Below are 11,246 nucleotides of genomic sequence, written 5' to 3' on the forward strand. Positions count from 1 at the left end.
GAAAGGGCTTGTCTGCTACAGTCAATAAGTAGATATTTCATTTACTGCTTTCTGTGATGAAGGGGAGGGTGGTATAGCTGTCTGACAGCCACCTGTGCAGATTTGGTGAGATCCCAGGGTTAGTTGGAAAGCCTCTCAAGTGAGCAGCATGCTGTAGGAAAGGGGCTGGTGGTGGCTGCCTCAGTGGTGAACTGACAAGAGATGAGAATCACAGGTTAATGATTTCTTGCATCTTAATGGGTTTTAGGTGAGAGTTTGCCAGAAAAATGGATAAATAACATAATAGCAAAAAGCCAATAAGCACCAAATCATGATGAATTTCTGCTGTGTTTATGAAGCACATGAACAGTGAATCTGCTGCCACTGCTGCACATGAAATGTCAGAAATCAAATCCTTTAGCCATTTATGCAAGTATTTGTTCTAGAGGAGTTGTTGTAGTTATTCACTCAGGAAATGGAAATCTATCTTGCATTTTCTCTCTACCCCATAAAACTGCTTTTGAAGAGTTTGTAGCAATATGCTAATGGAACACAATACTTCCAAAATTTTACTTACCAATAATATATACCAACAGCTTTACCTAATGCCAACAACAAAAAACCCTCATGTTTTATATTTCAGAGGTTCCCCCCTAAAGTTTTAGCCAAACTCTAGACTCCAATGATTACACTGAGCCTTTATGCATTTTCCCTCCTGCCTGGAAGGTGATACCCATTTCCCTCCTTGGCTTCACATTCCCTGCTCCAACTGCTGTGTGAACAAATACAGACTACAGCCACTCCTTTAACACATTCCAAGTCCTGCATCCAGACTAACAAAATTATCCTGAATATCTTTGAGTCTAGGCTGCAAACAGTCAGCTGGTACTGCCTACCAGTTGCTGGTGCTTTTGGTCTAGGGCTCACACAGGTAGAGTCAGAGTAGATATTGCTGTGCCCAGGTGCTATAGATGCCACAACTGAAGCCCAGATAGATTTTTTCCCAGTAGGAGCTGAGAATACACATGCATTTTATGTGGCAATATGGCTCCATATGGTCAGAGGCTCTAGGTTAATGCAATTTTTAAATCACTTTCTTTTTAATGAAACTTTAATGCTGTGGAAATCCATGGAGGGAATAGAGGAAAAAGATCATACTAGATACAAGAAAAGCTCACTCATGTTTGATCTGTCTCTTGTACCCTTTGGAAGCAGATATATTTATTTGCAGCACAATCTCAGCTCCACTGAAGTCAGCAGGAAGTCTGCCACCATCTTCACAGGCAGCAGGCTGGTGCCTCGCAGGGCTGCTGGGCTGAGCACGCTCTCCTCCTCTGCTGCAGAACGAGCCACTAATGCCTGCCCTCGGCTGCTTGCTGTGCTAAACCCATTTATCTGAACCATGGCAGCAGAAGAAGCAGTTTTAGTGATTAACCCCCTTTTACTGCTATAAAACTAATCAAGCTGCTTCTTTTTATTTACTAGTGGACTCAGTTTTAAATTCCCAGATGCTCAGTTGTAGCGGGGGAAGGGAAGTTTTGCAAGTTTAAAATGGAGTATTGTATTCATTTAGGGAACAGGAGGGGAAGGGAACAGCAAGTGATCTTTTCCCTGCCTGAAGACTGACAGCATGGCAGCCCCCAAAACAGAAAAGCCTTTGTTTGCTCCTTCATGGCCACAGTGCCCACAGCTGTCAGGTCCAGTGCTCCCAGACTGGCCAGCTCCTAATATTAGGAAGAACTACTGTATCCAAACCGTCAGGGACAAGCTGAGCAGATCCATTAAAGCAAAGTACAGAGACAAGCTAACAGGTCAGGCTGTTGAAATCAGGCAGCTGACTTCTTGAGATGGGAGACCCTGAAAATCCAGGAGGGTTAAGATGCTTACCACATCTATAAGGCTGTGGAGCAAATCTTCAGGGGAAATAACAGTTTAAGAAAGCTTTCAGATGTTATGGAGGAGGATAGTTGGAAGGTACTGCTTCTCTTTGAAGTGGGTTAGCAGCATTAAATGTGCACTTTAAAGGTCTGTTAATATCTGAAACTGTAACAGAACTCACTTCCAACTGTCCTTTGCTGTCTGGGGGACATGAGCAGCTGCTCCCTCCAGCAAACTGTGTGTGGATGAAAGGAGAGGTTGGGAGGTGAGGAAGTCCTAAACCATGTGCTTACTGTTCGTGTGAAAAAGTTCCAAGAGGTGCCAAGCTGAGTTATTCCTGCTGCACTGACAAAAAAGAAGCACTGCTCTTCAAGTTTCAATAATAAGAGGCCCTTAAAGCACAACACATCCTATCCTCTGGATTTCTAGCAAGAGCTGTTCAGATGAGCACCCATGGGATTTAACAGCTCCCTTAGGGCCACAGAGCCCACCTTCCCCCTGCTTTATAGCCCAGAAGAGCACTGGTGATTCCTCTTGGCTGTAGGTGGTGGCCTGCTGGAGGGGTTAAAGCTCTTTCCTCAGCTCTGGTCCAAGCAGACCTTGAGCCAACATCTAAACAAAAGAGCTTTGCCTACAGCTTCCTCAGCCAGCTTCAAACTGCAGCTTACACAAACAGTCCCTGGCAGCGAGTCGGAGCAGCGCCGCTCCCGGGCACGCAACCAGGACCTGCCCTGTGCCTTGCCAGCTGCCAGCTCAGTTAGTTATGGAGTCCCCCCTTCTTGCTCCTCATGTTTTCTAAAACACAGGGCACTTCTACTGCCTCCTTTACCCCCTAGGAACCATGACAAACATCTACTAGAAATATCAGTGAGATTTAACTCGTCAGAGCCACCCCATGGCACTTGCTGCCGCACAGGCATTCACCACAGCATTTGTACCAGCCCTGCTGCTCCTGTATTCCAGCTGGGGAGCCATGTGCAAAACCAGTCTATCAAATACTGTCTTGAAGGCATTAAAGTTATTTCCAAGATTGGGACCTTTCAGAGTCACTGCAGCAAGCAAGCTGAGTGCAAAGATTTGCCTTGCAGGGGGCCAATTTGGCAAGAGCTCAGGCAGTAAGGTGAGCCCTGACCACAACTGCTGGCCTAGAGCGAGCCATTTGGAGTGCTTGCTAATAAAATAAAATATAATTAAATAGAACAAAATAAAGTGAAATAAAATAAAATAATCATTGAAGTGGCACAAAGGGGTAGTTAATAGCCCTCCTGTATTTTAAACTCTGGAAATATGGAAGACAACTGATTTAGACCCGCTGTTGTTCTGTCCTCATTAGCTGCAAATGTCAGCTAAACTGTTGAAGATGGCAATGGGAAAGCAGCTTTGTGTGTAACAGTAATTGGTTCTGAATTGCTTGACAATTCTAATAGCTTTCAGCTGACTTGGACAAAGGGCCAAGTTATGGACACTACAGCAACACCAAAGTGCGATAAGGCAGTATGAAAAGGTGACAAATATATTATAAACCTTCTGAATGAAAAAAACTCTACCATTTTCACAGCCTTTTTCAGATGTCAAGCAGGTGCCCACAGCAGAGGAGAAGGGTCTGAGAAGCCCTGGTAGCACTCAGGAATTCCTTCCAGGAGCCACAGACAGGGTTTCAGAAAAATTTTGGTGGGAGTCACATTGCTTGCTTTTGGGCTTTGAGGCCAGGTAGAGGCTAATAAGGCAATGGAAATGGTGGTCTGCCACCACTGAAATAAGTCTTCCACAAGAAGCAAACCCATTGAGAGTTTGTGGTCCATGCTCCTGCACTGCCCCCTGCAATGGTCCATCTCTTTGTTGCTGCTCCTTGGGACATCCCAAAGAGCACGGCCTGCTCCTCACACCTCTATCTCTGTGATATTTTTCCCATGTTTTTCTCTCCCTTTTGTTCTTGTCTTTCACTCCATGATACATCTTCTAAGCCAACTTCCCAGCTGCCTCCTTGCCCTCCGTCATGTATTTTTCCTCTTGCCATGTCAAAAGGGATTATGGGATTTGGCTGATCTGAAGCTACACAGGGCTAGCTGGCAATCAGCCATCAGCAAGCAGAGGGATGGCTCTCAATTTTCACTCAGTAGAGGCATTAATAATTTTATGCTCTCTCCAGCCACAGATTTCAACATTAAGCTTATGGAAACTTCTCTTGGAAGCCTCCATTTGTCTGCCTAATGTGTTTATATGGACAAGAAATTCAGATTACCACAGGCAGACAGAGAAACAGGCAGAAAGACTGCATGGATACAGTTGTCTTAGGAAGCTATGTTAAAAATCTAGAATGTAATATTTATGTATGACTGAAAAAAAAAAAGAAGTCTGTAATAAAATAAAGCAGTCTTTATTAGCTTCAAAAGAAAGATTTCTGGGGAGCTGACGGGTAGCAAATAGCTTTATATGCATTATCTGATGTCTAGCAGGTGTCCCTGGAGAAACAAAGTCCATATTTCTACATGCTCTGTTCACTCTTTGGGAGACACCTCTTCCTCAGACTGATATTTTGGTTACATTCATTCCCTGAGGCATTTTACAAGAAAACACAGGAACGTATTTGATTGTTCAGGAGGTGCTGAACTTTACATAGATGAAATTTGGAAACACAGAGAGCTCACGCCTGGGAGCTCCAACTGCTCTGAAAGAAGCAACACTGCTGGGCTCAATTATTTAGAAATGTAAATTTGGGATGGCAGTAATACCAAAACAGGGAAAGGAGTTAGCACTGCTGGATCGCACTAACCTCGGCCGCAGAGCATACTGGAATTTCACAGTAAAGTGCTAAAAATGAAGGTTAGAGAAGACTTTTGTGGCAAAAGCTTGTATGAGGAAGGCCACACCTTTCTTTGGGTGTATGAAACCAAACCCTGAGAGTGCCATTGGGAAAACATCCTAATGAATGTGAAATGCAAATGTTATAGAAACCCATGGCATTTCCAAGGTCCCAGTCTCAACAATGAAAATTAAATAATCAGTCATGCATTTTGGATCATGCCTTGGTTTAACTGGCTGAGCTGAAGCAGAGTGTGAGGGAAGCACAGGCACAGATACTTTACCCCTTGTTAGCCAGCCCCTGCAGAGGCATCGGTGTGAAGGAGAGGGGATCCAAATAACAACATTTCACAGGTGAGAAAATGTGCCCAGTCAGCCTCTACCCCGTGCTCAGCACTGTCAAGCCACAGAAGAGCACCAGGCAAATAATATCTTGTGCTGCCAACAGAAAAGACAAGAACATGCCCTGCAAAATGCAGTCACAGGAGAGCTACAGCAACACAAGGAGCTGGGCAAGCCAGAAACCCAAACGTGCCATCCTGGGAGCAGCCCTGGAGATGTTTCATGTGGTGGGTGCAATGGCAAGTGGCCCCAAGGAGGCTCAGATCTACCAGTAAGAGGCAGCTCTGTGGTCAGAGGAAGGTGGAGGTTCTAGGGGAGATGCACCCTCCAGCGCCCAGAGGAGAAGGAACAGCTGGATAAGTTGGCCAGCTTTGTCCAGAAGATGGGCCATGACCCAGGAAAGGTGCTGGATCATCATCACCCTGCACTTGCTTAAATGATCACTTGGGTTTCACCTGCTTCAGGAAAAGCTGCAACCTGAAAAAAGGCACAGGCTCCTGGCCAGCATGAAAGGTTTTACTTGAGCCCAGTTTGTTCCAGTGACCAGCAAATGTTGAGCCTTTGGCCCCATCACCTGTCAGACCTGGAGAGAATGGGAAGGCATAACACAGTACCATGAATTTACAGAAACTGGGTACAGAGGAGGGAGTCTCAAATGTAAAGTCAAGAAATGGCAAGGCTGTGTAAAATACACATTTCTTATTTGCACACACACACACATCCACATGGTCTCTCTCATTGCATCTTCCAATATATTCTCCTCTCCAGTAGAATCTCACCTCCCTTCTCCCCAGCCAGAGAGTGCAAATGGGTTTGTGAACCTTAGTACATCATTTACAGCTGCTGTAACTCTGGAACAATGTACACTATCAGATGTGCGGGTTTCATTTATAAAGCAGGATTTATGGTTTCACCCCTTAGATCTGCAGATGGGTTTTATTGTGATTTATGCCTGCGTCATGAAGGACCATATATAAGAATTACCTGATATTATCAAGGGACCTATTCTTTTTGGCCCTTATCTTTCTTCTGAAAGCAGAGACTACTTAATCACTGTTAGCTATATACTGAGTACAGTGTCCTTTGTGAATTATCCATATCCCTGTTTCCAGTATTATTAGCTTGTGATGTTAGGACTAACCCAATGAAATAGTCACAACAGATGCTGAATTACAGCTACATATACAATTTATAAATGGCTCTTTGGTGACTGTGTCGGTAAATTTAATTACAGTCTTTTTAAAAAAGACATTACATCAACATTAACTGAATGCTAGCCTCAAACTGAGGTATGAAAAAGACTCTTTGAGTCCTCTGAGTAAAATATTTAGTTTTCTACTGTTATTGTCAGAGGCTACACCTCAATAGCATAAATCATAGGGAAATTTTCCCATTTCTGAGAAAGGTGGAGGCCAGATTTCTGAAAGCATTCAGCCATCTAACCACCACTGATTTTTAAGGGCACTGTAACACTCCAGGGGATCTTGCCTGCAGAAGGAGACTGACACCTAATAGAGTTTCACAATATCCCATTTATTAGGCTCCCATGGTTTTTACCAGGCCTGGAGACCCACAGGTATCTTGTCCAAATGCCACTTAGGTTTCCTCACGTGTCTTCCAGTGCTAGCACACCTCCAGAAATCAAACTGGTTTTCTTTGAAAGCTATTAAGTCAGAGGAAATATTTTGGTGTCTTGCACTCACTAGAATCACCTTTGATGGCCTGGGTCTAACAGCATACAAAGGATAACCTATGCCCCTTAGATAGGCTTAAAACATCTGCAGCAATTGCCAGGAGATGCTGCAGTAGTTCAACAGATCTGTTTACTCTCAGTTATGCTAACAGCCAGGTGAAGGCTCAAAACATGAAGCTCCAGCATTGTCCTATTCTGTAAGTGTTCCTTGGCCATATGGGCCTGACAATCCTTTTCTCTGCTTTTGATCCAGGAGAAATGGGAAATTTCTCCACTCAAAAACTCCTGTAAGCCTGGAGCAAAGCACTGACTTGATGCAAGGTCTTTGCGTCTCCTTTGAATCCTGCTTCTTGCTGATCTCAGCATTAGGAAACTACACAAAATGTGGCTTTGCTGTTGCCTTTCTAGCAACTGCACCTATGTGTTGTAAGAGAAGGGCCCAGGCGTGTCTGTGGCCCCAGCTGCACAAAGAGCTCTTGACAGGGATTGGGCTTGAGCCCAGTCTTGGTCTCAAGCACCACAGGCCCACCATAATGGCCAACCTCACATCTAATCACATGTTCATCTAGATGAGACGATAATTGGAGCAACAGCCCTCTTCCTCCTTCCATTTCTACCTCAGCAGTAAGAAGTGCTCCCTGGGAAGAGGCTGGGGCAGTCAAAGGAGCAATCCCTCAGAAAGCCCCAGGCTGTGAGGTGCATCTGATGAAACTCCTCCCATGTGCTCTCTGTTGGCCCTGACTGGTGAGAGCAGCAGCTCTTTGCAGTGCTGCCCCATTTCAGGGAAGGCATTAAAGTAATCTCAAGGAGCATTTTCCTCCCTTTGTCCCCCAGGATGTTTGTGAGAGCAGTAAGATAAGAATTGTAGGGAGCACCTTCTTATCCCAGGCTCCCTAAAGCTTTTTGCCTTGCCAGAAAAGGACTTACCAGGCATTCATCCCTGCTCTTGCCTTGCCTGCCATGATGGTAGCTTCTTCCTCACCCATGCAGGAAAAGCCCCAGACTTCTGGAAACAAAGTTGGGAATTTGGATCAATCTAAGAGATTGTAGAGAGGATGTCAGTGTCTGATGGAATGGTTCATTTAAATGAATTCAGCTTCAGGAAATGACTCTCATGATTTGAGTCCTGAGGGCTTTTTAACATTCACATGAAAGTATGCGACGTGCCAAGACTTTGATCTCAAGAGCTGGCACAGAACCCACAGATGGTGAAACATCAGACACTGGGCTTCACTTGCTGTGGTCCATATGTGTGGATGCAACCTCTAGAAAGTCCTTGTAGGAGCTCAAGAGTGGCCTAAGCTGCTGGGAGAGGTACAGCCCCTTTGCCCGAGCTATTCTTAGTGCATGCCTACCAGGCTGATCCTTTGCAAGGAACTGGGGAAAGAAATGCCAAATTTCTGGATCCCAAAGAGCTGTAGACTCACATGACATTCCCGAGCAGCTCAGCCTGGATGGGGTGGGAGCACTTTTGAGACCCAGAGATCAAAATGACTGTAAACATCTGGGGAGCTTTAAACAGGGAGGTGCCTTTGGAGGTCATACACACAGAAAGTCTGGCAAAGGCTGCATTCAGCATCAAATTTTAGATTAGGTACCCACATCCCCACTTCAACTTTAAATCCTTAAGTAGCTCTAGTTCATAACACTCAAATTTCCTTCAAAAATGTTCTTATTCTGTGTGCAACTTCCCACTGATTGTTCCATTTGCTTTCAGGTTGACAGCCTAAAGCACTCCAGTTTAGATACTTAGCTGCTAAGTAATATATATTTTTCATCAAAGCAAGTAGAAAATTTAAATGAGATATATAAATTCTTACCAAAAATTCAGCTTCCAGCAGTTACTGTTACACCCATTAAAAAAAAAAGTGTAGGTAAAAGTTTTTTAAAAGTGCAGAAGTTAATTTCTTCTTCAGATTCAAACAGCAATTTTAGAACTACATGACCCATTTTTTGTGCTTTCTATTACATCTCCCTACTTTTTCTCACACACAAAAATTAAAAAACTAAAGTCTCAGCCCCAGAGGAGCATTCCACATAGCACAAGCACATGAAAATAAGAGACCGTGATGCTCGGTGTTTTGTAGCTTTCTAAATGGGCCTAGAAACATTTACAGCCTAAGCTAATCACATTACATTTGCTTAATTAATGGGAAGAGCCTATGCTCTCAAGCTGACAGGCTTTGATAGATGAATACAGCTGGCCTGGCTTTCAGCAGCATGTGTGACTGCTTAATGGGAAGAGGGTGGGGGACAGCAGGGGGGGCAAAGCAATGAAATAAATGTTCTGCTTGCATACTATTTGTGCTTACCCTGCACCTGACATGCAGAGCTAGCTCCAATCCCTGTTTGGGTTAGCTGTACCTGAGACCCGCCATCCCTGCCTGAGGAGGTAGCCCATTCCCTGGCACAGCCCAGACCCATCATCATGTCCTGGTCACCAGTCCCTGAGGGTGCTCCCACCCAATCTGCATTGTTTTAGGCAGCTTGGGACAGCCTTACTGTGAGAAAGAGATTTCTGTAAATGAGAGCTAGAGGATGGGGAGAACATCAGTGGTTTCCTAAGCAGAGAAAGAGAAATCCTGCTCTAGGTGGCACAGGAAATCACCTGCCTTTTTCAGAACTTCTCCTGTACTTAAATCAGAAAAACAGCATTGTCTCCTGAATTACCAACTCCATTCTGTCCAAATGACTCCTCGTGTGCTTGCGTTGCAGTACACGAGTCTGAAACACATGATATAAGCAGCTGCCAGGCCAACTGCTCAGATGATAATTGAGCCAGTTGTACACACTTTTGTACATCATACCCCTTGCATCCAACTCTTACTCACCCTGTTGCCAACTGCTTCTTGTCTATTTCCTCCAGGAAACAGACTTTATCTGTGTAATTTGCAGGAAACCCTCCCAGTCCCAGCTGGAAAATCACACTCTCTCCCACCTCCCTTCCACCACTTTCTTCAGGGCTCTAAGTTGCTTTAGCAGGGCTAATTAGGAATTCAAACCAGGTAGAAAGTGAATATGGAGTAGTGATAAGAGTCAGTGGCATGATTGATGATGCTTATACATATGCTTCTGGCTTGAAAAGCAGTGTCTGGGTTGATTCCAGGAGTTGGGTCTAATTTCAAAAGGATTTTCTAACAGAAAAAAAAAAAAAGGGTTAGCAGCACATGCTACAGAAAGCAACTTCCACAGATTATTCCATCCCTAAAATATCAACCAAGAGCAAAGTGTGAGAGAACTAACAAGAGCTTTTACTCATACTGATCCTCCTGCACATTTACTGAAATAGGGCTGAAAATGTTTTTTCCTATGGGTTTCCCAACATTCAGAGCTGAAGTGGTCTAAGGTTTTAAATTTACTTTGTTACATATGTTCGGAATAAAGGCTTAAAATTTTGAAAACCTGAATAGCTGTTAATCACAATGAAAAAGCAAACAGTGAATTTCCCGCTGGATTCAAATGAATTTGTGCAATCTTTGGAGACAACGAGAGATTTTTGTACATCAGCCTCTGATTTTTACTGACATTTGCTTGCAATGCCTGTGGGTCTGTGTTTGTGCACAGCTTTGACAAAGTTAAACCAAAAACCCTCATTCCCTGCCTGTCCTTCCTCATCAGTCAATGGCTCTTCAGTTCTGTCCTGGCACGTCCCCTTCTGCCAGCCATGGCAGGAAGGGAACAGAAATGCTATGGAAAGATGTTGACCCAGATTTGCCCTGGAAGCTGCCAAGCCCAGGAGCAACAGAAAATGAATGCGGGGCGAACGTCGAGGAAGTGTGTGGACCTGCCAGTCCCACAGTGGCACAGGCAGTGAGCTAGTGGATATCTGGATATCTGCCAGGCAGGCTCTGGACATCCAGAAATCCTGGGAAGGGCAGAGGGACACTGTTCCATTCTCAACAAGCCCTATGCATTGGGATGAATCTGCCTCCTTCTGTATGTGCAGAGGCTATTCAGAGCAATGTAGTTTGGGACGCTATGAAACATGCTTCTGGACCCAAAGGAGTGGTTGGAGTTTTACAGGCTGTGGAAGACTGGGAGAGTCCCAGAGAGCCAGTGCACAGGCATTGGACAAACAAGGGCATTGGTTAAACAAACAAGGGAGCTGGAGGTCTCCACTAGAACCTGGTGCTGTGAGTGTGCACAGCCAAGCTGAGGCATTTACAGGAGGTGTCTGATTTTGGACTGTGGTCTCCAGAGCCCCTGTACATTCCTTGGAGCGTGGTAGACCTTCCTGCAGCATGATCTGCAGCAGAGCCTGCGTTACATGGGAGAGGAGCTCATCTCACCCACCAACTGCAGAGGGAGCCATGGTAGTTTGGACTCTTCCCTTGCACCCCTAAGCCAAATGCAGAATTAAATGCTGTAACCAGCATATCTGTCCAAGAGGGAAAAGCCATAGTGTTGATGTGTTTAAGCAGATATCTGGATGGGACAGGACATCCTTTGTCCTGGATGTAAGACCTGTATCCCTCACTGGACTGTATTCTCGTGCTCCAACAAGAACCACTTTCCTCTGGGTCACACCAGCAAGACTGCTGCTCCTGGCCTT

General features: G+C 44.8%; 1 long non-coding RNA gene across 1 annotated transcript; it reads right to left on the minus strand.

Annotated features, from left to right (window-relative positions):
* Window positions 1-831: 831 nt before the first annotated feature.
* LOC137476961 (uncharacterized) lies at window positions 832-8,834 on the minus strand. Its single transcript, XR_011000751.1, has 3 exons — window positions 8,515-8,834; window positions 7,622-7,700; window positions 832-1,836 (listed from the first exon to the last, which is right to left on the minus strand). It is a non-coding gene; the product is annotated as an uncharacterized lncRNA (long non-coding RNA).
* Window positions 8,835-11,246: the final 2,412 nt, after the last annotated feature.

This window comes from Anomalospiza imberbis, chromosome 7, assembly GCF_031753505.1.
Source record: "Anomalospiza imberbis isolate Cuckoo-Finch-1a 21T00152 chromosome 7, ASM3175350v1, whole genome shotgun sequence".
NCBI classification, from domain to species: Eukaryota; Metazoa; Chordata; class Aves; order Passeriformes; family Viduidae; genus Anomalospiza; species Anomalospiza imberbis.